A 26,115-nucleotide genomic window follows, 5' to 3' on the forward strand; every position below is an offset into this window, starting at 1 on the left:
CATATTACAACATAAAGCATATTACAAGTATTCCACACAATTCTACAGGGCAAGCAGTTATAGAAAGATATAACTGAACTCTAAAACATATGCTTAATAAACAAAAATGGGTAATAAAGAACCCAGAGATAGATTGAACAATGCTTTATTAAATTTAAATTTTCTAAATACTAATTAGAAAGGAAATACAGCTGCAGAGAGATATTGGATAACAGAAAAAAACTGCTGAATTAAATCAGCCTGTATACTTTAAGAATGTGCTGACCTCAGAATGGAAACCAGAATATTGTGTTACATTGAGGAAGAGGTTTTGCTTTTGTTTTTTCAGGAGAAAAGAAGCTATAGATACCATCAAAATTGATAAAAATTAGATTCGAACAAGAGAGATCTCTTGATTAAAAGAGGTGATACTTCATCAAACAGCGTGGCCATTCAATCTAAACTAACTTATAAGACTAACAGATGCTTTTCATTTGATCAGATATAACTTGCCCAAAGAGAACCTCCTCAAAGTTAAGGTTGAGGCAGGGTTTTGTTTTTTGTCTTTCTAGGAGAATGAAGAAATCCAGCTAAGGAATCTGAAGACACTGGACAAATGAGACATCTGAAGAAAAAGGACAAATCATCCAGAGAAAATGTCCCAAGATAAAGAGTAAATTAGCCTATTGGTATAATATCACATTTCTAGCAGGATAAAATTTCATAAATCTTCCCAAATGTTTGTTTTTGCTGTTCTCTACAGACACATAATACAAATGGTCTTTCTGTAGTTCCAGATCAATTAGAAATTAAAGCTGGCTTTAAAGTTGGAGCATGACTCTCTTCTTCTCTAATCCAAGCATGCTTGTTAAAGGAAAATCCAAAATCTGTCTCATGTCAGAAGAGCCACCTAATATGATGGGACAGAAGAAAAACCAAAATTAAGGGACTATTCTATTGCCACTAATCTCATAATTATTTGGTTCTATTTTGACTCCTTGAAACTTTTCTTAAGATATAAATATTATCTAAAAATTTATTTTATATATATAAATTTATTTTATAACTTTTTGTCATGATATTAATGGTCATATAGAGTACTAACTGATTCTATAAAAAGGCTCCATCTAGCTTCCTGTACATGATTTGGGGTTTCAGTCTCTATCAAGTAACTAGGAATTAAGTTTTTGTATTCTGGATGTACATAGCAAATTATCATCCTTTAACCTCTTCGAGATCTGCTGCATATGGCATTTAAAATGTTTAAGTTTTCTGCAATGAACCATGACTATGCCTAACAGTGACCTTTGAAGTCCCAAAAGGAGGATGGGGCCCCACAAGGACGATTCCACCTGGATTGTGGTAATACCACTAAGCTGACAAACACCACCCAAAGATCAGATTTGGACAACAAACAATTCAGGTTAATTTCAAGGTGGCTAGCTGAGGTGGTCCAGCCTCACATACTACTCTAGCCAGGATTTGAGATAAGCCCTGCACTTTCCTATTACACAGAGACTGGACACCAAATAATAAAGCTAGCACTCCTACTACTTTACAATTATCCCAAAATTTTTCAGAGTCCCCTAAAGATGCCATTGCCTGCAGACAACAGGAAGTAATTTTTTTTTTTTTTGGTTTTTCCGAGACAGGGTTTCTCTGTGTAGCTTTGCGCCTTTCCTGGAGCTCACTTGGTAGCCCAGGCTGGCCTCGAACTCAGAGAGATCCGCCTGGCTCTGCCTCCCGAGTGCTGGGATTAAAGGCGTGCGCCACCAACGCCCGGCAACAGGAAGTAATTTTAAGAATGCAACACCCACATTCCCAGGAGGTTGAGGTGGGTGGTTTTTGGTCCTTCAATGGGTTATGGACATTTGTCATTGTTTAGGGGGTTGGTTACAAGTTGTTATTGGTAATGGACAGGAAAAAAGCTGAACAAAGGAGATTAGATTCAGAGATCTTGTTCTGAAAAGAAAAAAGGGGGATATAGGAATGACAGGATAAAAGGATAAATTATCGAATCTACTTTTAAACCAAAAAAGCAACTGCTATTTTTAAATATTTTATATTGATATGGATTTTTGTATATTTATACAAATTTGAGGTTATTTTGTTATAATATATATACATATATATATGTTTCTACTTTTTTAAAGATATTTTTGTGTATTGATACAAATTTAATGTTATTTTTGTTAGAACCTACTGTACATATATTTCTGCTCTTGTTCAAGATATTATACCTATACAGCTCATTTAACAACATAGTGTAAATTTCTAGTCCTTGAAAGTTATTATTACAAACTATTTAGGATAACAGATAAAGAAATGCAGGTTAATAGTCAGCTGTCACAACCAAACTTATAGTCATGTTAGGTATGTTATCAAGGTCAAACAGATGTATTTTAGATAGATGGTCTTCAAACACTTCAGAGATCTACAGAATATGCATTTAAGATGTTTTAAGAACATAAGGTTTTTATGACAATGAGACATATCTGTTCCTGGCAGCACCAATCTATTTCAGAGATGATGATGGGCATCAAAAAAACTCCATATAGAGTTTACTTTCTTTATGGCAAAAGTTATCCACTAGGCAAGAAACTGCCCTTCTCTCAATTGCTGACAGTGTGCTGTCCAAATTGGACAAGGAGGACACAAAAGAAAGTGACTGCCAAATTTTGCCAACACAAGGTAGGATAGTCCTTCAAAAATCCTGCCTCACAGAAAAGTCTGTCAGATGTTCTAGGCCTGCAGACCAAAGATGGATGTCCCAACATTATGGAGGAACCTTGGGTGACTGTTCAGGCAGCCAGCTCTTTCTGTCATTTCTTAGTTTTGGAAGTTGTTTTCTCTGTATATCCTGTTTATTCAGGTAATATTATATCCTTCTCAGGTCTCTGATGAAGTTGAAGACTAGATATCTATAGTTATAGTTTTCCTTGTTACCAAATTCAGAAAAGAAACGCACAAAAGAGGTGTAAAGTGTATAAGGTTGAGAGACATAAAAAGATAGTTTTGCATTGGTAATGCAAGTTAGGATAGAAAGTGAATTAGGTACAAAACTTTGAAGTCACCAAGATAGGATAGATAATGGAATACTTTCTCTGACATTGCCAAATGCAAATGGGCTGGACATTGTTAATGTAATTCTTATCTGTATATATTTGTATATAGTCACTGTACTTTTGTATATAGTTTTACTATGATAGTTAGAACCTTCACTTATTATTTTGACAAAAAGGGGGAAATGTAATGTGATGTTTTGATTGTGTTCTGAAAAATAAAGCTTGCTTGGAGTCATAGGGCAGAGTTAACCACAAGCTGAAAATTAACCCATAGAGGTTTGGAGGACTGTAGACAGATAGGAGACAAGAAGTAGTAACAATGAAGGAATGGAAGAGGCAAGAAGTCACTGATGGCTGCTCTGCTTCTCTGATCTTCCAGGTTTTTACCCCAATATCTAACCCTTGATTTTTTATTGATAAAGAATAATTAGTTAAGGCTTCAGATGGCAGTACTTAGACATTCCTGGATGTTTTGAATTTTTACCAAAATAATTTTGTATTTAGATAGCTAATAGGCATCTTTTAGAAATGTTTGGAATTGTTTTTTTTTTTTACCTAGTATCTAACATTTTTATTTTGTCTTATCTTGTTTTTCAAGACAGGGCTTATTTGTGTAGCCCTGGCTGTCCTAGAACAATCTTTGTAGATGAGGCTGGCCTCAAACTCACAGAGATATGTTGTTGGTTATTTTTTTACTGTTGTGGGGGACCTATCACCCAGCTCCCAAATAAATTCACACACAGAGGCTTAATATTACTTATGAATGCCCGGCCTTAGCTTGGCTTAGTTTCTAGCCAGCTTTTCTTAACTTAAATTATCCCATCTACCTTTTGCCTCTGGGCATTTCCCATTCTCTTCTGTAAATTTTACTCTTATTCCATGGCTTGCTGTGTAGCTGGGTGGCTGGGCCCTGGAGTCCTTCTCCTTCTCTGGCTCCTAGATCTTCACTCCTCCATCTCTTCTCTTCTTCTCCTCCCAAAGTTCTCCTATATATTCTCTCTGCCTGCCAGCTCCCCCTCCTGCCTTGCTATTGGCCATTTGGTTCTTTATTAGACCAGTCGGGTGTTTTAGACAGGCAAAGTAACACAGGTTCACAGAGCTAAACAAATGCAACATAAACAAAAGTAACATACTTTAAAATAATATTCTACAACAGAGATTCACCTGCCTCTGCCTCCCAAGTGCTGGGATTAAAGGCATGCACCACCATTGCCAGGCTAGTGTCTAATATTTTTATCATTAATAGAGGGTTCATCAGATGGTTTTGTGGTACATTTCAAAACAGTTTATTTAATCTTCTGATAACATTTGCATGATCCAGATTTCCAGGTAAGATGGCAAGCTAGAAGGTGTTTCTGTGTGAGCTGGTGGAAGAGAAAGTTATATTCTTACTATTCATACTGTGCTTAGAAGAGTAAAATGCACTTTACTTCAAAGAAAGAAACAGAATAAAGGCTTTAGATACCCATGAATTAGCGGGAAAGTATCAGAAAAAAATCAGAAACAACTACTCTTGACAAAGAAACAGGCCAAGCACAACCTTGCCCGTGCAGTTATGTGGCTGGCAGGAAGATAGAGAAGCCACTTCCAGAAGGTAAGCCAAGTTAATGCTTAGAAGTCTTGCCTCAGGACAAGCACACAATTTTTTTTATTAAAATGTTTTATTTATTTTAGATGCCAACCACAGTTTCCCCTCCCTCCTCTCCTCCGCCTCATCTCCTTTCTACCCACCCCTCATCCACTCCCTAGAAAGGGAAAGACCTCCCATGGAAGTCAACAAATCATGTCATATCAAGTTTAAGCAGGACCAAGCTCCGCCCCCCTGCATCAAGGCTGAGCAAGGCATCCCATCATAGGGAATAGGTTCCAAAAAGCCATCTCATGTGCCAGGGACAGATCCTGGTCCCACTGCTAAAAGCCCCACAAACAAACCAAGCTACACAACTGTTACCCACATGCATAGGGCCTATTTTGGTTCCTAGTTTGGTTCCCTAGCTGTCAGTCTAGAGTCTGTGAGCTCCCACGAGCTGGGGTCAGCTGTCTCTGCAAGCAGTTTTCAAAACCCATAAACCCCATTGTAAGTTCTTGTGGTTCCTCTAGAGGACAGGTCAGCAGTAGAGAGAAATCCTATTTTGTCACACTGTATGACTCAAAGGGCAATGTATGGTACCACCTAGACAGACAATCTATTATTAAAAACTGAGGTACTCTGGAGCCTGAGATGAGGGAACATACAGAGCACTGGGAGCTTCAGTTTGGCCAACCAAAGCCCCTGACTGAGGGGATAATCAGAGAGGCAGTTACGGAGATCAGAGGGTCTGGACACTGACAAGTTGAAGAGTGAAATCCACAGGAAGCTGGCTTTTGCTGAAAAAAAGCATAAGTAGAGATGGTCTTAACATTTGTGGTTAGTATTTGATCCACCTATTAGTCTCCTAGAGCTATCAAACTCCAACTTAATTCTCAGTTAATATCCACAGGCCAATCTGATAGAGGCTCCTTCCCAGGTGAATCTAGTTTGTGTCAAGTTGGCAAAAATTAACGAATACAGTACATGAAACTCAGTATGTATTTTATAAACACGTGGATAAGATTGTTATAGATAGCCTTCACAGCAAAGGCTGTTTTTCATTTTATTTTATTCTAACCTAAGTGATCAGTTTTTTTTTTAAAAAAAAAATGTTTTTAGATTTATGTGTGTGAGTGTTTTGCCCTCATGTATTTCTACACATATGCACCATGGGCTTGCCTGATGCCCACAGAGTTCAGAATAGAATGTTAGATGCTTCAGAACTGAATTTATTGGATGGTTGAAAGGCACCATGTCAGTTCTGGGAATAGATCGCTGCCTCACTGCAAGAACAAGTGCTTTGGACCACTGAGCAAGCTGTCTCGCCAGCCCAAAACACATGACTTTTTATCTAGTGGAAAGGGTTAGTTTGGGTAAGGGCTTGTCTATCTGGTTGATTTTCTCAAAGAACCAACTCTTTGTTTCATTAATTTTTTGTATTGTTCTCTTTGTTTCTATTTTATTGATTTCAGCTCTCAATTTGATTATTTCCTGGCATCTATTCTTCCTGGGTGACTTTGCTTCTTCTTGTTCTAGAGCTTTCAAGTGTGCTGTTAAGTTGTCTTCTAAGTATAGATGTTACCTTGTTTTAGCACATGATTTCTAAAATACTATGCTTATAGCATGCAGAAATTATAGCAAATAAATACTGACCATATGGATATATAAAAACTGTCTGAAGGAAAGAATTGACAATTGTCTGAAGATAGAAAATGAAATCAACAGGAATAAAATTGCAATATTGGCAATATAATGGACTTCTGAATTTTTTGGAGCCAAAATTCTTGGTGAATTCATGATTTGTGTATCATATCAACAAGAGTATGTGGTATAGATACTACACACACACACACACACACATATACACACACACGTATTGTGTGTGTGTGTGTGTATATATATATATTCAATAAAACAAAACATGTATTGTGGAAATTACTTGTTAATATCCTCAGGTATGCAATTGACAAAAGAAGTTAATAACTTAAACACATGGTACTTGTAAAACACCTTCAATTGGAACAAGAACAGGACATTGATGCTCATACAAACTATTTTTTAAAGGGTGGAAATTTTTCCTTTTTATTTATGATCCACTATCTTTCTTTCTTACAGCCCTCCCACTGCCTTTGGGAACTTCTCAATACAATCTCCTCCTATTTCCATGCCTTTTTAAAGGTTTTTTTTTATTTTTAGGGATTTTAATATAATTACATAATATCTTTAAAATATAGCTCAGTTCATAAGCTGCTTGCATGCGTGTGGGTATGTAGCTGTTTTCTAGATCATGTGCACCTTTACTACTGGAAAGAATGACTCCCTCTGCCCCAACTCTCATTAATTACCAGTAACTCCTCAGCTACAGATAGGACTCCATGTATTCTTCACCCATCCAAGCTGTAACATGGAGAGTCTCTATCATGTGCAGGCTTCATACAGGCAAGCACTCTAAAGTCTAGAATGTAGAGTCTATGACATGCCATCTATGGGCTTTTTCTACTATGATGGGAATGTCGTTCTGTATGCTTTGAGTGTGTGTTGCTCTGATTTGGTTGATAAATAAAACGCTGATTGGCCAGTAACTAGGCAGGAAGAATAGTATAGGTGGGACAAGCAGAGAGGAGAATTCTAGGAACAGGAAGGCTGAGTCAGGAGAGCTGCCAGACACAGTGGAAGCAAGATGTGAAGACAGAACTGAGAAAAGGTCCAAGCCATGTGTCTAAACATTAATAAGAATTATGGGTTAGTTTAAATGTAAGAGCTAGTCAGTGGTAGGCCTGAGCTAATGGCCAAGCAGTTTTAATTAATATAATCTTCTGAGTGATTATTTTATAAGCAGCTATGTGGTCTGTGGGGATGGGCAGGACCAGAGAAAACTTCAGCTACACTACTATGAAGTATAACTTTCTATCAGCATACATTCATTACAAAATGGTAGGTTTTATTACAACATTCTGTACATCTACACAATGTACTTTGCTCTTATTCACCTCCACCATCCTCTCTTCCTCTTCCTTTCCTCTTCCTTTCCTCTTCCTGCTGGTCCTCTGTGCACATAGTACCACATCTACTTCTATGCGTGTATAGATGCTCACATGCTTCCATACACGTTTTTGAGATTTGAGATCTATATTTTTTCATATACCTATCCTAAGTAGTAAAGAAAGTGAGCTTTTAAATTCGTCCAAGTAACTAGAGATGTGACCTGTAGAAATACTTTATTTTATTATAAAATTGTTTGTGTTGCCTGTCACCTTAAAAGCTGCATGAAAGTGTCTACACAGCTTGAAAGCAGGTGACTCCATTTTCTGATCTTTACATATTCATGCTCCCAGTTCAGGAGTAACCACAAATGCATATGTATTATCTTATTTTTCCATTGTGCTCATTTCTATTTATGAATTTTATTGTTGGTCTTATACAATGACATTTTATTTGTTCTCCAGCTTCTTTTGGTCTTTCATTTCATTAAACTATTATAAGTACCTCTTTCAGAGGTATATTTACTTTGTCCACACATTAATCACATCCATCTGATTTCTCCAAATAGATATTCTTTGTCATTCCTGTAGTCTTCTGACTGGCATTGGAGAAATGATAGTTTCTAGTCCTATTACTCTGTGCAGCTAATGAGATCTTTTGCCTCAATTTTAGAAATTCCTTGCCGAGTTCGTCAATTTAATATACATTTCTATTTCTCCTACCATTATTGTCTTTAAAATGTATTTATTCTTGAGGTCCCAGCCCTCGCTGAGAAGCTATTGGCAATTTATGGGAGCTTAGGGTGGGGAAATGAGTATTCTTCAAGGATGAGGGGACTATTAGGTACCCAAGCACCAATAGGTGTTCCTACATCATGCACACATAAGCAGCACTAAAAGAACCCAGTGGGTTTTTTGCCAGAGAAAGACAGAGAGAGCATGAATATGAAGTTGGGAATAAAAAGTGTATGTACCAAATTATCAAACAATAAAAATGCATTCATTCTACCATTTAAAGAGATTTTAGCTGACAAATTAAATAAAAAAGTATTGTTAGCCTAAGTCAAATACCTTCACTTAAATGTCAGAGCAAATATATGGTGAGGCTTTAGAATTGTCTTTGAATATATGAGAAAATAGATATTAAGCCAATAGTATATGTGCCAAGAGGCCCAATGAGCCAGTTTAGTTAAGCCAGGGTATGAAATTAGAACTGTTAGCCTCAAAATTTTTTCTTTCATTCAGGTACTGTATCAATAAATAGGTAGTTGATGTAGTTGCTACAGTTCTGAGGTACCTACACATGATGGCAAGTTGAGATTTTTTGAATGATTTGCTCTAGCTTGCCTTAGAAATTTTTTAAGGAATTCAAGTAATATTTATTAAGAGTCTTGTAGAAGAAACCAAAGATTATTGTGAATAATGTGCTTTCTTGGGGCATCACAGACACATAGTACATTTAAATAGTGATTTTCACTTGTGTTGATTACCTGTGTAAAACTGGACATCCAGTGATTTTTTTCACCTTCCTTCCATTTCATTTTCTTTATTTGAAATATGAATATGGTACTATTTAGTTGTGGATCATATACCCAAAAAGACTGATAGATATTGAACCTTTGACACTGACCAAAAGTTAAATGGGGTTCTTTCTTCATTCCAATATTTTATTAAATTAAAAGAACAACCCAGGATCTGGGTATCATCATCCCACAGTGCAGATGAGAACACTTGAGCTCAAAAAGGTGAAGTACGTCTTTCTCCAAGTCCTGTATACAGTCAACACTACAGTCTCATTTTGCAGGGAAGGTTGTAGGACTTTACATTTGTTCATTTGCTTTTTCTCCAGGGATTATTCTAACTCATGTTCGGATCTTGTTACCATGTGAGCATTTCCTTTGATCTAGCAGCCTTTTCCTGTTGGAATCCCCTGAGTTTACATCTCTTTGGTGTTTCAGGCCACTGGATTTAATTAAAGAGAACTGGGTTTCTCTTTGCTGGAAAACCTTCAGGAAAGGGACCTAATTTTAATGATTTGGAAAATGGAGAAATAAATGAATCTGAGCCTGTAGCTGAAATCATTAGCACAAAGTTCAGGTTGTAGTTAGGACCATAGATAGAAAAGAATAAATGTTCCATAACAGAACAAACTTATTGCAAAAAGAAAAGATCCTTCCTCCTATTTATATAAATGGAAAGCTCTGGGTTTAATAAAAAAAAAAGTGCCAAGATGGTTTTATTTCTTAATAATGTAGAAGCAACACTGACTCAGCTTTCTATAGCTAACAATTACACAAATGATTTTCAGGAGTTTTGATTCTTTTCCTTGCATTTGTTTTTTGGGATAATCTCTTTTCCTGGGAACATCCACATATGTACTAATAGATACACGGCCATTCCTATTGTTACTGTAGTGAGATATCAAGTCTTCATCTGTATGGTTTTTGCCTTAAGGAGTTGGGCAAATCATTAGAGGAGAAAACATTTTAACTTTTTACATAAAAAAAGAAGTGTAAAGGTTACTGCTATGGGATATCATGTGCCCCTGTAAAATCTCAATGTTACATGCTCATTTAGTATGGAGGATTAGAGCACAGGAGTGTTGCATGCCTTGAAAAAGTTTAAATAATTACTTCAAATCAGAGTTTGGATTGCAGACTTCTAGTCTAACACCCACTTGAATAATGTAAAATAACAAAAGTTTAGCAAACCTGGTTGTTTTCACTTTTTAAAAAGATGAACCCCGATGCTAAATGGTACTCTGAAGGAATACATCCTATTGTCCTGGGGTTGTGCAATAGTCCATCTAAGAACCTTTCACAAAGAGAGTCTCTTACTGACATGTGACAAAATATTCATCTTCCATTAATTCAGAATTCAGTAAAATTTGAATATTGTGTTATGGATGTTTGTTTATGATCAAACATGTTTGTTTTGAAGTTAAGACTTTGATCCAGGATTAACGAGCTGGTGGTTTAGCACATCTTAGCCATGGGACGTCAAGGAGGTGCAGAGAGCACAGTAATTACAAACATGTAATCGAATAGATTCAGCTGTGGTTAATACTTGATTGTGGCTGAAATGTGCTTTATGTGAGCTAAAGCATGATTCTACGCAACACATACTTAAAAGAAAAATCACAAAATGTTCAATTTCAGAGAGAGTTAGAAATTATTCCTTAGGACTGTTTCACCTTACAGAAGCAGAAACTGGGACACGGGAACAAAATTAGCTTACCCAAAGCCAACAAGCTGAGGAGAGAAAGAAATACAATTCAAGTTTGTCTTCTGGTGCCAACCATGCTAACCATGTGGGAATATTTAAGGAAGTTTTAATTTATTATTTTGTGTATGGAAATAAACACATGTAAGCAACAAACTGACTTAGATTCAAGCATTAATTTAGAGAAACTTTCTTCTGTGTATCTATTAACATCCCAGATGTCTCTCTGTGGTTTTCCATGTATCTATTCCCATCACAACCATTTTCTTGATGATCAAAAGGACAGACAAATAAAAGCATATGCACAAGGTAGACACAGCTTAGCCAGCAACACTCTTCTTGACTTCTCACAAATACTCAAGATTTTAAGCATCATTTTCATCAAAAGGAAAATAATGAAGCTGAGTTACCTCTTTAACGTATACGAAGAAGATGCCAGATGCAGCTTCATAGGCAATACAGTGTAAACTGGAGGCACTATACACTGAGCAAAGTCTCCTGTGAAAACAAAAGACAAAAAGCTTTATTTTGGACTCTGTTGACTAAAACAAGCATTTTTCCCATGTCAATTACAGTTTATAGATTAGAAATACCATGGTATCCATCAACATTGTTAAACATGGTATAAAAAGTAAACCTTAGATTCTGCCATTTCAGTTGTAAGGATTCTAATTTGAACTGAGTCTGATATACCTATATATCCAAAGTGTGGTTTCCACATTCAGAATTTCCAACTAGCCCTTGTGTACCACATCTCTCTCTCTCTCTCTCTCTCTCTCTCTCTCTCTCTCTCTCTCTCTCTCTCTCTCTCTCTCTCTCTCTCTCACACACACACACACACACACACACACACACACTCACACTCACACACACTCCACTTAGACTTATGGCAGAGGAGGCCTCAGCCCCTGCATCATTGCCCACCCAATTACTTGCTGAAATGAAATCATAATAGGTTAGCTAACAAGCTTTCAAAGCAAGCTTTATCATAATCTCATCTACATTTTGCTGTTATTTAACCATTTATCATAGTTGAACAACAATTTGCAAAGAAAAAGTAAAAAATGTAAAGAAAAAGAAGACCTGATGAGCTAGTAAGAAATAATTCTGTACAAGATATACTTATTTTAAAAAAAACAAAAGATTCTTCTTACAGATATGCGGTCTCCTCATATTTTTATAATTTCTAAAAATCTGTTGAACTTGTTTCTGCAGACTCCAATTAAAAATATGATGGCAGAAAATCAAACTACTGGAGTGCATTTTAGAACATTAGTTACCCAATAAAACACAAATATAATTTCTTCCTGAAGAGAACATTCCCCATTAACTTTTCAAATAAACAACCTCTTAAAAAATTACTCATTCTTCTCATTCTTGTGTTGTTCATATGTGTTCACACTACAGAGTTCCATAAAGTTTATCTCAAGCAACAGGGTGCTGAGAAAACTGCTTCACGTACAGTTGAGGCTTCTTCCCCTCACGTCAACTATTTATACTTGCAATAAACAAACACAGATGTGGGGTTTTGTTTGTTTCTCTTTTTCTGTATGCTAACTAAAAGCCTTGCCCTGTGAAAATGGGCATATGGTAAGGATTTTCAGTATGATTTGATTTGGAATATTCTAGAAATGATGCAATTGTTTAATGATTTCTGCATAACAAGTACAAAAATTTGGCTTGTGTAAATAATAAAGTTTTTACAAGTCCTCTAAACCTTGCTACAATTAGATAAGTTATTGTATTTATAGAGATTTGACAGAGTTAGCTAAAAGCCTGACAATATCTGGCCTCACTCAAGAACATTAATCAAATACAACTGACTGGGTAAGAATCTTAAACAGATGCGTCTGCTTTTGCTGGAATGTCGGCTAATACACTGGTGGGGCATGCGAGTATCGAGGTCATCATTTATAGTAATACCATGGAGGGTTTACTGTAAAAGCCTCTGTCAATTACAGGCTATAGTGCACTGTTCAAAGTGAAAATGTTTCACACTCAAGCTACTGCTTCCCACAAGTAGAAACTGAAGTCACTAGTACAGTCACATTTGTTTAATCCTGGATGAAGGCACCTGCCACTGAGCCCTGGTGTTGAGTCACATGCCATGAGGACATAAATGCACTGTTCTTGTCCTGTGTAGGCGATAGTCTTCATTGGTCTCAGTTGGCTTTGGGTCTATTGTAAAAGACATAAATATATTCTCATTCCCTTTGATGTTCTGTTTTCTGACAATACATTTAAAAACCCACTGCACCATTTTCTGGACTATAAAATACATCTCTTTTTGGTCTTTCCAATCATTTTGACATTGTGGAAAGATGTTGATGTTCCTCCCAATGTCTGTCTTGAACAGGTCATGTTCTCTGCTAGAACAGCTTGTGCTTGTTGCAGCAAAATATTTTTTAAATGAAAGCATTCTATACACATTCACACAGTATAATGGACAAAAAAGGGAAATGATATTAACTGATCACTACTGAATATTATCTGAATATTAAGATGAAGAAATTAAAAGTATGGTCTCTGTAATAAAATGCATGTTGGAATGTATCTTTGTTTTATTTTTTAGATGTATTACTTTATAAATTTATTTTTATTAATGTGAAACATACACAGACTCTCTCTCTCTCTCTCTCTCTCTCTCTCTCTCTCGTGTGTGTGTGTGTGTGTGTCTGTGCGTGTGTGCACACGCACACGCGTGCGCACTATGTCTGTGCCTAAAGAGTCCAGAGGAATTCATCTGGATCCACTCTAGCTGGAGTTAACTTGTGAGCCACAGTGTAAGTACTAAGAACCAAATTCTGGTGTTCCAGGGTAATAGCAAGCATTCTTAACCACTGACCATCTCTCCAGCCCTAGGTGTGTGACTTTAGAAGTATTAAGTTCCCTGGGTTTTACTTCATTACACAATGAAAATTCTCTCTTCATAAACATTAGAAGATTTAGAAATAGTATATACCTAATATAAATTATCTTTCATTTAATAGATGCCATATAAACTGGAGAGTCTATCTTTACATTCTTTTATGGAGAATTTCCATGTTTGATTTGTGTAAGGAGATTTATGAAGGAAGCCACTCTTGAGTTTCCAGAGTGTTCTCACATTAATGTTTCACTCGGTTCTAAGAAAAGGATTATTGCTTTTTGTCTGATTTTGCTTTTCATGTCTATCTGAAAAGCCTATGATTTGAGAGAAAGCAGAAAATTGTGCCTGAAATCAAAAACAAAGGGGGAAATGAGAAAAATATGCAGATGAAATCAAAGCACATTAAAATAATTCTTATTAAGAGTCAATATATGTGACTCTGTATAACCCATGATGCACAATTTAAAAAAGACCTGCAAGAATTAATAAAGTGTTTTATTTAACTCTGGTATTTACAAGAAAGATACTGATAGATAACAAAAATAGAAGACAAAAATAACTTTAATAAGATAATTTTAAACAAAAAAATTTAAGTGGATGTTTATGAATGACAGTTATTTTAACCATTGATCTATTTCTGTTTCATATCATGTTTATAGGTGCTTGTCAAGTTGTTGAAAAATAGACACAAATATGAATGACGTGTGCCCATTAGGATGACTCTAAAAAGATGAATTCAATATTGAGAGAGACATTCATATATTGTCAATCAGAATGTAAAGTGATATATTCATGTTATAATTTTTAAGTATATTTTATTTATTCTTTTATAATCTTAATCCTATCCACTTCAAACTTCCCCCTCTAGCTCCTCCAGACATGTCCCTAAAACATATCCCCTCCTCACCTCCACATTCCCCTCACTCCTCACTGAGTGCAATAAGTACTGTATGCTGGAATGTTGGCTGACCTTGTGGCCTTGATCTTATACAGGACTTGCGTAGGTGTCCTTAACTGCAGTGAATTTGTGAGGGCATCGGCCATGTCATTTCTAGAAGACAGCATTTCACATCACTCTTCCTCAACCTCTGATCTTATATTCTACCTTAGTTAATTTTCTATTGCTGTGATAAGATACAATGACCAAGGCAACTTATAGAAGAAAGCATGTGTTTGGGCCTTATAGCTTCAGAAAGTTGTAGCAGAGCATCAGGCAGGCAGGCAGGCATAGAACAATAGCTGAGAGCTCACATCATGAGACAGGGAGTGAAACCAGAAATAGCTCAAGTCTTTTTAACCTTATGGCCCACCCCCAGTGATACAGCTCCTCCAACAAGGCTATACCTCCTAATCCTTCCCAAACAGTTTCATCAACTAGGGTTAAGTATTCAAATATCCAAACCTATGGGGGCCATTCCCATTCAAACCACCACATTCCATATATATATTTAAAAAAGAGTTATTAAAGTGGGGTTACAGGCTGTAGTCTGAATAATTCAACAATGGATGTCTCCTGGCAGAAGGGCCAATGACCTGGTAGTTGTTCGGTCCATAAGACTGGATACCTTAGCAGTTCCCATCTGGTACTGGTGTCCAAAGGAAGTTCTAGAGAACTGCTAGTCTTCAGTCTAAATTGGAATCCCAAAGAATCAAGTTCTAATATAGCAAAAGCATGACTCAGAGACAGGATAGATGAATTTCCCAGGAAAAAAAAAAAAATGAGGCCAAGCAGACAAAAAGCAAGTTTCCTTTGAAGTTGGTAGTTTTTGCTCTTTTGGAGGGCCCAACACCAAGCTCCCAAATAAATACATATATGGAGGCTTATTCTTAATTATAAATGCCCAGCCTTAGCTTGACTTGTTTCTAGCCAACTTTACTTAAATTATCCCATCTGGCTTTAGCCCTGGGGCTTTTATCTTTCTCTATTCCTGTATGTCTTTTCTTTCCTTCTTACTCTGTGTCTGGCTGTTGAGCTGGGTATGGATGGTGGCTGGCCCCTAGTGTCCTCCTCCTTCCTCTCTCATTCCTTCTTCTTTCCTCCCAGATTTCTCCTTCTATATATTCTCTACCTGTCAGTCCCAACTATCCTTTCTCCTGCCTTGCTATTGGTTGCTCGGTTCTTTATTAGAACAGCAGGTGTTTTAGACAGGCACAGTATCACAGCTTCACAGAGTTAAACAAATGCAACATCTACAAAAGTAACACGCCTTAAAATAATATTTTCCAACATTCCTTCATCAATGTCCTTTTATGTAGGCTGCCACCAGAAGGTATGGCCCAGATTTAGAGTGGGTCATCTTACCTCAAAGGATCCAGTCAAGAAAATTCATCATAAGCATGCCCAGCTGCTTGGGTTTTAGTTAATAACATATGTAGTCAAGTTGAAAACCAAGATCAGCCATCACACATTCTTTCTTACTCTTTTTTGCAATGTTCCTTGAGTATGATGCCAGGGATTGTTATCAATGTCCCATTTAGAACTGAAAACTCACAGGCACTTTTGTCTCAACACTTTGGCCAATTATGAATCATTGTATTAAGAGTTTCCCACTGCACAAAAAAGATTTTCTGACCAAAGTTGAGAGTGTCACTAATCTATGAATGCAAACATAAATGTTTAGAATGCAGTTTGACAGCATGTCAGTTTAACAAAACAAAAGTAACAGACTCACTCCCTAGGACCTAAGATACCCTGAGCCATGCATGGGCTTTTAACTAGATTGAGAGTACTAGACATGGGTTTCATCTTGTGGTGCAGTCCTCAAATCCAATTAGAATACAGTTGGCTCCTCTATAACCTTCACGTCACTGTTGTAGCAGTGGGTACATTATGCCCGACAAGTCAGTACTGCAGTGTGCAGTGTTCACAGCCAGGTAATAGCACTGCTGACTTTTCTCCCTCACAGCCATCAGAGAGGGGGTTTTCAGCTCAGATCCAGTTTAATTTGTCTATGTCTTGCAGCCATAGCATATTGTGTCCTCAACAATTGGGTCTTACTATTTAGTTTTAGTGGGCAACCAAGGCCAATAGCAAGAAGCTATATTTGTGGGGGGGATCCTCTGGAGCCTCCCTAACCAATAAGGAAGTGTCCTGGCACTGAGATTTTTATTTTATGACCTATGTCTTTCAGAGAAAGCAATATCCACCCATGAAGGGTGCTTACCTGTAGAATGAATGAAGATGAAGGTATAGTATGAGGACTCCAAGATATAGTATCTAGATGACATAAGAGAAACATATGAAAAAAATGAAGACAGAGGAAAGGAATATGCACAAAATATAAGACATTGTGAAAAGACCCATTTTTTAATTATAGGTATTTTTTAAGAGAATAATCCCAGAACAATGGCATAATCCACATCTTCAACAAGATCACACACACAAAAACTTCCCCAAACTAATAAAAGACATACCTATACAAATATAAGAAGTCTACAGATCACTGAATTGACAAGACCACAAGGGAAACTCCCCATGAAATAGCATTGTTAAAACACTAAGTGTGCAGAGGAATCCTGCTGAAGAGAGGGAGGAAGAGCTGTAAGAGCCAGAAGGGTAAAGAACATCCCCCACAAAACCCACAGAACCAACTAAGCTAGGTTCATGAAATATCACAGAGACTGAACCAACAACCAGGGAGCCTGTGTGGGACTGACCAAGGCCCTCTGCATATATGTGGCAGTTGTGTAGCTTGGTCTTCATGTGGGACTCCTAACAGTGGAGCAGGGGCTGTCTCTGAGTCTTCTGCTTTTTTGGATCCTATTGCTCATGCTGGGTTGACCCACCTTAATACAAGGCAAGGTGCTTAGACTTATTACAACTTGATATGCTATGTTTTGTTGAAATTCATGTGAGATCTGCCTGTTTCTGAATAGAGATTGAGGAAGAGTTGGGTGAGGGGCATGGAGGTGGATGGAAGGTGTTGAAGGGAAGGAGGGGCTGGGAGGGGAGTCGGGGCGGGGGGGGGGGGGACTGTGCTTGGTATGTAAAATAAGTAAATAAATTAATAATAAGTAAATTTTTTTAAAAAAAAGAGAGAATATTAGAAGCAGCAAGAGAAAAAAAAACATGAGTCACATATACAGAAAAACCTGTCCAAATAGCAGCTGATTTCTCAATGGAAACTATAAAAAAAGAAGAAGACCCCAGAGTGATGTATTCCAAGTCCTAAACGACCATGAAGGCCAACCTACACTAATGTATACAATAAAACAATCTACCATAGTTGAAGGAGAAAGAAGAACATTCAAAGATATAAAAAGCCTAAAAAGAGTTTGTGTCCAACAGACAAACACCTATAAATAAACAAGTAGGTAAACAAATAAATAAGGAAGTAATATTCCAAAAATGAAGAGAAGATTATTTCTAATAGCCAAGAACCTGTGGAAAGGAAACCAAGGAAGCGATAATTACTGAAATACAAATTAAAACTGAGAACATAAACAATAACACCAAAAATCAACAACACAATGACTGCAATGGGCACTTACCTTTCGATAGTAACTTTAAATATTAATGGCCCCAATGAGCTGGCTGAATGGACCACAAAACAAAAGTCTTCTATCTGTTGTCTAAAGAAAAGACAGCTTCAGAGATAGGTACCACCTCAGAGTGCACAGATGGACAAAGGGCTCCAATCAGATAAGACCAGGAAGTAAGCAGGTGTTACTTTCCTGATACCTGAAAATGGATTTCAAAATTAAATCTAACTGGAAGAAGTAAAGAAGGATGCTTCATTCTAATCAAGGGAACAATCACCCAAAAAGATGGTACTATTCTAAATGTTTTGGTTCACTCAATATCATAAAAAGTGAACTACTGGGCTGAAAACACAGATTAATATCACCCAACAAATAGAAGGTGATTCCAGTACCCCATTTCCTCTAATAGCTGAGTTGTTTGGACAAAATCGTAGCAGATAAACATCAGAATTAGATGACATCATACATTAAAAGGACTTAAATGATAGCTACAGAATATCCCACCCAAACACCAAAGAATACACATGGAAATTTCTCTAAATTAGCCCACATCTTACAACAACAAAAAAAAAATCTTAACAAATTCAGAAAGATTGAATAACTTCATGTATCCTGTCTAGCCATAATTCAACAAAATTTCACATAAAGAACAAACAAATCTCTAGTAAGTATATAAATTTGTGGAGATTTAACAACCATTACTAATGATGGATGAGTCAAAGAATAAATAAAAAAATAAAAAATTCCTGGAACTAAATAAAAATGAAAACACAACAAAATCTCTGGGACACATTAAAAAGCAGTCCTATGAGGTAAATTTATAGAATTAAGGGCCTACATTTAAAAAAATCAGAAAGAATACAAATAAATCACTTAGTGATGTAATTTTAAAAATATGGGGAAACAAGAACAAACCAAACCCAAACCCAGATGGCAAAATATAATGAAAATCTAAGACAAAATTAATGAATAGAAATAAAGACAATACAAAGAATCAATTAATCTAAAAGTTGTATCTTTAAGAAGATGAACAAGACTGACAGATCCTTGGCCCAACTAACCAAATAAAAGAGAGGACCCAAAATAACAATAAAAAATAAACAGAGTAATATTACTACAGACAACAAAGACATTCAGAATATTATAAGGGAATACTTTTAAAAACCTGTACTCCATTACATTGGAAAGCCTTAAAAAATGGACAAATTTCTAGATTTAGCCAAACCACCAAAAAGAAAGAAAGGAAAGGAGGAAGGGAGAGAGGGAGGGAGGGAGGGAGGGAGGGAGGGAGGGAGGGAGGGAGGGAGGGAGGGAGGGAGGGAGGAAGGAAGGAAGGAAGGAAGGAAGGAAGGAAGGAAGGAAGGAAGGAAGGAAGGAAGGAAGGAAGGAAGGAAGGAAGGAAAATCCAACAAAGAAGACTGAAATAGTAATAAAAAGCCTTCCAGAAAAACAAAAGCCAGGTCTGGTGGAGTCTCAACAGAATTCCACCTGTTTTTTTTTAGATAATCTACAGCCAATCCTTCTTCAACTAATATAAAGAAAAGAAACAGAAGGAGCACTCCTCAACTCCTTCTGTAAAGCCAGTGTCACTCTAGTACCCTAACCAGGGACAGAAACAACAACACAAACAGAAAACTATAGGTCAATATATCCAATGAACATAGATTCTAAAATTCTCAATAAAATACTTTCAAACTAAATGCAAACATACATCAAAAAGGCTATCCATCGTGACCCAGTTGGCTTCATTCCAAAAATGAAGGGATGGTTCAACATGCACAAGTTAATACATGTAATAAACCACATAAATGAATTTAAAGACAAAAATCTCATCATCACTGTCTTAGTTAGGGTTACTATTGCTATGATGAAACACCATGATCAAAAGCAACTTGGGGAGGAAAGGATTTATTTGGTTTATGCTTCCACATGACTGTTCATCACTGAAGAAAGTCAGGACAGGAACTCAAGCAAGGTAAGAACCTAGAGGGAGGAGCTGATACAGAGACCATGAGGAGTGCTGCCTGCTGGCTTGCTCCTAATGGCTTATTCATCCTGCTTTATTATAGATCCCAGGACCACCAGCCCAGGTGTGTCCTCATCCAGAAGGGACTGAACCTTCCCTCTTTGATCACTAACTTAGAAAAAGCCCTATGTGCTTGAACCCCAAGGTTCACAGGTTACAGCATTTAGAATCCACGTGTGGAACCTTAGAAGTGTAGATGGCTTTTGGATTTTGGGTTGGTGTCAGCAGGGACATATGGAATTCTTCTAGAATATCGGTAACTGAAGGCATTTTGTACTGGTTCAGATCTCAGGTGTATAGGACTCCTTCAGGGGAATATTTCAGCTCCTCTAGAGTATAAAGTCCAAGACCTTGAACAAATTCACCTTCAACCTGGCTTATGTCCACGGCAGGGTTTATAATGAAAGATCCATCCATAACAATGTCAGTTCTATTGTTCTTGTTATTCAGATGGATTTAAAGCTTCAACAATATATATCTTCCTGTAAAATACATAGAAAATTAGGGGCAATTCTTAAGTTTTCATATTTACAAAATACCTTGTAATCTTCAATCACTCACACACACAATAAGCAATGACGTTTGTGGAGCTCCAGCCAAAGATGATGTTTAATTCAATAAAATAAACAGCACTTTCCACTGGAAAAAGAAAAAGAAAAGAAAAAGCCCTATGGGCTTGTCTACTTACAGCCCGATCTTCTAGGGGTATTTTCTCAATTGAGGTTCAGCCCTATGAGATGACTACAGCTTGTGTCAAGTTGACATAAAATTAGCCAGCACAATCATCTCAACTGATTAAGAAAAAGCCTTTGACAAAAATCCATTATGGCTTCATGATAAAAGTTCTAGAGTGATTGTGACTAGACAGTCTCTCTATCTCAACCTAATAAAAACCTATCTATAAGAAACCCACAGCCAATATCATCCTAAATGGATAAAAACTTGATAGAATTCCACTAAAATTAAAAATTAGGCAGGGCTGTCCAATAGCCCCACTATTCTTCAGTATTTTACTCAAAGCACAAGCTGGAACAATAAGACAAGAGAAGGAAATTAAAAGGATATAAGTAGGAAAAGAAGTCAAAACCTGATTTTCAGATGATATATTATCCTTAGAGGATACATCTAGTAGAAAACTTCTAGGAAGAATAAACACTTTGAGCAGTGTGGCAGGATACAGAATCAAGGTATAAAAATGAACACCTTTGCTAAACATCAGCAAACATACAGAGATCCTGTGAACACTCATTCACAATAGCCTGAAAGAAAATAAAATATCTAGTAATAAACCTAACCAATAAGTTGAAAGACAACAAAAATGAAAACTTGAAGTCTATGAAGAAAGAAATAGAGAAAAACACAAGAAAATGGAAAGATACATGTTGTAGGAATCCAAATTACAAAGATAATAATAAAGAGAACTGCTGAAGAAAAAATGAAGTTGGAAATAAAAGGTTCAATAAGTCAAATTTAAAAAAAAAAAAACACAGTGGAAACCCTCACTAACAGAACAGATCCTGCTGAAAATAGAATACTGGGGGGGGGTAGAAGACAAGATAAAGAAATTGGATCATATGGTAAAGACCAATAATAAATATACAAGAATGGAGGACTGGGAAGCTCATAGATGCCATTAAAAGACCAAACCTTTGAATAATTGCCACAGAGTAAGTACAATAATGTCCCCCACCAAAGCTTAGAAAATACTTTCAATAAAAATCAAAGAAGAAAGTTTCTTAAATCCAGAGACAGAAATGCCCACCCTGGAACATGAAGTATAATAACACCAATAGACAAGATGAGGGAAGAAACTCCCATAACATATTACAGCTAAAATACTGAAGTCCCTGAATTTAAGGTGGGGTCAGTATTGCAAACTTCAAGAGAGAAGGATGAAGTCCCTTATCAAGGTAAGCCTATCAGAATAATGGACTTTTCTGCAGAAATATTTAAAGCCAGAGGGACCTGGAAAGATACATTCCAGGTTCAGAATAACCACAAACTTCAACTCAGACTATTATACCCACCAGATAAGAAAAAGGTCTGTCTCAAAGAAACTGAGCATCTGATCATAAGACACTGAGGAGCCCATTTCATCTAATTCAGTCACTACAGGAATTTTAAAACATTTAATGAAATCCTATTACTGGGAGTCTCGTAGATGCAAGCACTTATAGGGTTTTATGATGACTTGTTGGATGTCTGGATTACCAGTAAGAGAGACAGCTTCTTTTCCTGATGCGGTGTCTGTTGCCTTCTGAAAGAAATATAATGTAATGGGACACCTTTCCTTTTAAAAGCCAAGATATTGTGGGGAGCACCAAAATGTCAGAATCAAGTGGGGAGCAGCAGCACCCAAGCTGAGTCTTGACATTTTCAGTCTCCACTGTGTGGGGGAAGGTGTGCAAGAGTCCCAACTAGCAGGAAAAGTGTGTTTCAAAATTAAGGGAAAAAATGAAAGTCAAGAGGAGAGGTGGGGCAGGTGGTGGGGCAGGAGCAGGGAGCTCAAGTAGACAGACGGTAGGAGAGACAAGCTCATGATGTGTGTTGAGCACAGAGAAGGGGTGTGTCCCTGAGCTGGAGCTCGAGTAGACAGACGGTAGGAGAGACAAGCTCATGGTGTGTGTTGAGCACAGAGAAGGGGTGTGTCACTCGGCACTAGCAAGAACTTGGTTGATATCTGCTGTACAAGACAGCTATAAAATAAGGGCTTTCACTTGATTGTGGGCTCCATTCTTAACCTAACAACTACACTGAGACTCTTGGATGTTATAAGATTCCTCAGAAAATGCACATCAACCAAAATTTAAAATTTTAGGAAGTTGTCACCTTCCCCTAAGGCCCAATCTTCTGTGGATTTTATGAACCTCTGAATTGAGTGACCTAAATGTACCTCTGTGACTGTGTGGGTAACTGCACCTGTCCTTTCCAGCTTTTTGTGGAAGTGAGTGACTGTATGTCACATGTGTGGGTGCTGGCATTCCTGTCTGCCCTCTGCTTTCAGGCACACAGAAGCTACAGAGATGCTTTGGCATCTTGTGTGACTTGAGACTGGTTCTGTGATGATCTGGCACACTTCAAGCATCCCTCTTTCTGATGGCCTTGCTGGAAAGCCACATACAACCCCTAGCTCACTCTGCTGCTTAAACAGAGAGTTTCTTTAGCTGTGACATAATGGAGTCTCCAAGTACATGGTAACTGAGGAACTGGGACTTTCGTTTATTCACAGTAAGCATAGGTCAGGAGTGAGACATGTAGCTTTTCTGTGTTTAGAACTGTTGGTAAGCATAACTTACCCTGTTTTGAAGAGTTCAATTTTTTTTCTCTGCCTTTGCAAGTGAAGTTGTTATTAAAACAAGGTCAATATCATCTTCAAAGACCATGACCTTCCTTTTGAGTACAGACTGACATATGACTTGATACATCACTTGCTAGGCTTACAATATTATTTGTTTGCAAATAGTCACATAGTCCTTTGCTAGTATTGTATATTCATGCTAAATAAAGTAAATATGATGCCTCAGACCTCGTTATATGGAATATTTCCATTGTCTTTTCCAAATGTTGTTGATACTTCTACTTTAAATACAATCTACAAATAGAAAGAAAATTAATTGCTTATGAAGTTAATCTTCATTTGTCTTGAGTTTGTCAACTCTCCAAGATGCCACAAGGCTTAGGCTAAATTAATAATTTGGACCTCCTCACAACATATCATTTAGAAAGGAAAAATAATAATTAGCTTTTTGACACACCCTGGAAAGATTGATTATTTCTGAAATTTTAAAGCTTCTCTGAGAAAATAAAACATATGACATCTTGATGGGACTACTCGCTGCCTAGCTATTTGGTCAACCACCATTCTGTGTGTTTCTGTGGGTGTGCTTTTGAATGAGGTAAGTATTTATGCATGAATATTGAGTGAAACAAGCTGCACTGTGGGGTAGGGTATGACTCTTCAAATCCTCAGGAGCCATGACAAAAAAAATGCCAGCTCCCCTATGAGTTAAGGAGAACTCTTCACAAGGAGCATGCTCTATTAGGTCACAGCGGCTCTGAGCTGACAGCAGGTTTTCTTCCCTCACAGTTTTTATTCCTTCAGGAACTGTTATCATTGCTGCCTCCACAGAGCTGCTTGGAAAATGCTGCATGTAAAGATTAAAAAAAAAAGAAACCCAAAACAAAGGAATAGAAAGTAAGAGGGGTTTCCCATGACTTCCTAGAGTGAGGAGGGCATGTTCCCATGACTGGTCAGGACTAGAATAGAAGCTTTAGACCTTTTCTGTCCAAGATGAAAATCACTTCCAAGCTTAAGATTCTGTTGAGTCCCAGCTAGAGGACAGTGTTGGGAGAAAGAGAGCAAATCCAAGAAAACCCATTCTAGACTTCATCTGCCTGCTGCTATTGGCTCTCAAAAATTCAGAAATGATTTTTTTCTTAAATCGACCTAGTCTAGTCATCAAATTGTAATTCTCCTGATGGTGCTGAGTTCACAGCTCTGTGCCACAGCGCACACTGCCTACTGTCTTTTCAGACTTCTTATGCTCCATGCATTGTTTCCATGTTACAATTGCAGTCAGTGAGATGGACATACTGGATTGTACCTGTTCTTTCTTGACCAAATGAAATCCCCATTCTCCTTAAATTGAATAAGAATGTTACCATCCATGTACTCAGTAAAACATCTTATTGAAGTCATCAGTATTCTCAGTAGTGTTCAATCCATTGTTTCTGCCTTGGTTAGAATGGAATTTAAACCTTGATAAATCTCATCTTTCTGAAGTCATTTCTATCTATTTTTTCCAATGCCACAAAATTCTCCTGGGATTCATCCATTCTTTTTCTCCTGCTCTACATCCCCTCACTGATTATTTACTTCCTGGATTTCAGAGAGTTTAGAAACTTATTATATACTTTCTCACCACCATAGAATGTATATGCATGATATCAACATATGGTATATTTTATTCACTTTTGAAAATCAAGATTCCAAAATAGTGGTATGCTTAGAGAATCTTCACCCCGTGCTTGCTGAATAAATAAAGGAGTTTTTTGACTTTTTTGAAAATTTCTATTATCTCTCCATTCAAGTTATTGATCTAATGAGTTGGTGAGAACCCCCAAATAATAATGCCTATTGCCATCACCCTAGGCTGCACTCCAAAACTTGAAGGTAAATATCCTATTACTGAAAACACTATATGCTTTGAACACTGGACTTGGAGGAATAAGATGGTACTGACTACAGTATTATAAATGTGCTATAACATTGAAATACACATTTCAATGATATATGATTGGTATATAGATATATATCAAAATATATTGATGATGGTGAGATAATTGACATATAACTATTATTTTTACAAAATCTTTTTAAATGGTAGAGCCAAAATCAATTATATGCATGAATGTTCACAGAAGCTTGACATGTAATTTTCCAAAACTGAAAGGAATCAAAATATGTTCAATAAATAAAAAGTTAATGAAAACCATCCAAAAAATGATTGTATTGACCTATAATCTTCCTCCCCAAGGACCAGCTCTCATACTATTAGAAGGTACTGTGCAAGATGTCAAGTGATGAGAACAATCAGCAGTCCTGCCAGCTACAAATAACAACTATTGTTGTATTGTATCCCCAGTGGTGCAATAATGGCATTTATATCTTAGAGACAACCAACAGTTATGTAATTGGACTTAAGACCCACTCTATAAGAGGCAACTTATACCTGGTGCTGTAAAATGGGTAAAGAAACTGTGGTTGGAGAGATCTCAGACCCTAGAACAGAACCTACTACTGACATTTTTTTCTACATCACTATAGCTTCTAAATATTTTCCAAATAGTTGTCCTTAATACCCATCTATGAATGCAGCTTTCAGCCATATCAAATAAACTTTCTTCTGAAAATGGAGGCT

The 26,115-nt window shown here is 37.0% G+C and overlaps 1 long non-coding RNA gene across 8 annotated transcripts in view; it reads right to left on the reverse strand.

Moving 5' to 3' along the window:
• Window positions 1-4,217: 4,217 nt before the first annotated feature.
• The window catches only part of LOC121824091 (uncharacterized), an 82,187-nt gene continuing 60,289 nt past the window's right edge, over window positions 4,218-26,115 (reverse strand). For 5 of the 8 annotated variants that reach the window (XR_013046196.1, XR_013046195.1, XR_013046194.1 and 2 more), the window contains 3 exons: window positions 16,851-16,903; window positions 11,228-11,315; window positions 5,207-5,411 (listed from right to left, as the gene is read on the reverse strand). This is a non-coding gene — a long non-coding RNA (uncharacterized LOC121824091). Of the gene's footprint in view, window positions 4,409-5,206; window positions 5,412-11,227; window positions 11,316-16,850; window positions 16,904-26,115 lie in introns of those variants that run through there. The other 3 variants (XR_013046190.1, XR_013046191.1, XR_013046193.1) reach the window with 2 other exon arrangements.

Source organism: Peromyscus maniculatus, chromosome 19 (genome assembly GCF_049852395.1).
Source record: "Peromyscus maniculatus bairdii isolate BWxNUB_F1_BW_parent chromosome 19, HU_Pman_BW_mat_3.1, whole genome shotgun sequence".
Classification (NCBI taxonomy): Eukaryota; Metazoa; Chordata; class Mammalia; order Rodentia; family Cricetidae; genus Peromyscus; species Peromyscus maniculatus.